The sequence below is a fragment of the Colobus angolensis genome, unplaced genomic scaffold (assembly GCF_000951035.1).
Source record: "Colobus angolensis palliatus isolate OR3802 unplaced genomic scaffold, Cang.pa_1.0 Scaffold66, whole genome shotgun sequence".
NCBI classification, from domain to species: Eukaryota; Metazoa; Chordata; class Mammalia; order Primates; family Cercopithecidae; genus Colobus; species Colobus angolensis.
The window spans coordinates 2,391,752-2,393,448 of record NW_012120265.1 but is presented as its reverse complement, the minus strand read 5'-3'; positions in this window follow the sequence as shown (position 1 = coordinate 2,393,448).

Below are 1,697 nucleotides of genomic sequence, written 5' to 3'. Positions count from 1 at the left end.
CTCTGTTGCCCACGCTAGAGTGCTGTGGTGTGATCTTGGCTCTCTACAACCTCCACCTCCTGGGTTCAAGCAATTCTCCTGCCTCAGCCTCCCGAGTAGCAGGGATTACGTGCATGCGCCAACATACCTAGCTAATTTTTGTATTTTTAGCAGAGACAAGGTTTTACCATGTTGGCCAGGCTAGTCTCGAACTCTTGGTCTCAAGTGATCCACCCACCTCGGCCTCCCAAAGTGCAGGAGCCACCGCACCCAGCCTGAGCTACCATCTTGCCACTGCACTCCAGCCTGGGCAACAGAGTGAGATCCTGTCTCAAACAACAACAACAAAAATACTAGGCCACAGATGTGCTTTTGGTGGTCAGCCACTGCCCATGGCCCCTGCTCCCATGTCCAGCCCTGGCCCACCCCTTGGAGGGTATATTTACTGCTCCACTCCCCACCCCTGCCTCTCCCTCTTTTCGCCCAGAGTAGTTTGAACGTTGAGGCTGGGTCTTCTTTCCCTTTAGTCTGTGCCAGAACGCAGTAGGTGCACAATTAATGCGCAGGGGCAGAGATGTGTGCAGGACGAAGGGTGGCTGGATCCAGCAGTCTCTGTGCCCATATAAGGAAGTTCTACCAGGCAGCTGGGCGCAGGTGGGCAGTGGAGGAAGTTTCAAGATCCCACTTAAGGACAGGCACAGTGGCTCACACCTGTAATCCCAGCACTTTAGGCCAAGGTGGGCAGATCACTTGGGGTCAGGAATTCAAGACTAGCCTGGCTAACATTGGTAAAACCCCATCTCCATTCAAAATACAAAAATTAGCTGAGCGTGGCGGTGGTTGCCTGCAATCCCAGCTACTTGGGAGACTGAGGCAGGAGAATTGCTTGAACCCAGGAGCTGGAGGTTGCAGTGAGCCGAGATTGTACCACTGCCCTCCAGCCTGGGTGACAGAGCGAGACTCCATCTTGAAAGAAAAGAAAAGAGAAAGAAAAGGAAGGCAAGGAAGGGAAGGAAAGGAAAGGAAAGAAGGAAAGAAGGAGGAAAGAAGGAAAGAAAGAAGGAAAGAAGGAAAGAAAAGAAAGACCCCATGGCTGGGTACAGTGGCTCACACCTGCAATCCCAGCACTTTGGGAGACTGAGGCAGGTGGATCACCTGAGGTCAGGAGTTCAAGACCAGCCTGACCAACATGGAGAAACCCCGTCTCTATTAAAAATACGAAATTACCTAGGCGTGGTGACACATGCCTGCAATCCCAGCTACTCAGGAGGCTGAGGCAGAAGAATCCAGAAGAATTGCTTGAACCCGGGAGGCAGAAGTTGCAGTGAGCTGATATCACAGCACTGCACTCCATCCTGGGCAACAAGAGCGAAACTCCATCTAAAAAACAAAACAAAACAAAACAAAAAACCATTTGAGGAATCTCAGCTTCTTCTGACTCTGGGATATGAAGGCAGCCAAGGACGGGGGCAAATGAACCTCTGTTCTTTGGTTGCCTGCACCCCAGGAATGCAATGGGCAAGGCACAAATGATATTTTGTTTCAGCTCAGGTGGCCATGGATCATGAAGGTCCTGATCCATGTGAGGCTCCTGGTTCCCTGGATGGGAGAGGGTCACTGCCTTGACCAGTGAAGCACAACCCATGAGGGTGTCTGCATTTCTTTTTTTTTTTTTTTTGAGACGGAATTTCACTATTGTTGCCCAGGCTGGAGTGCAG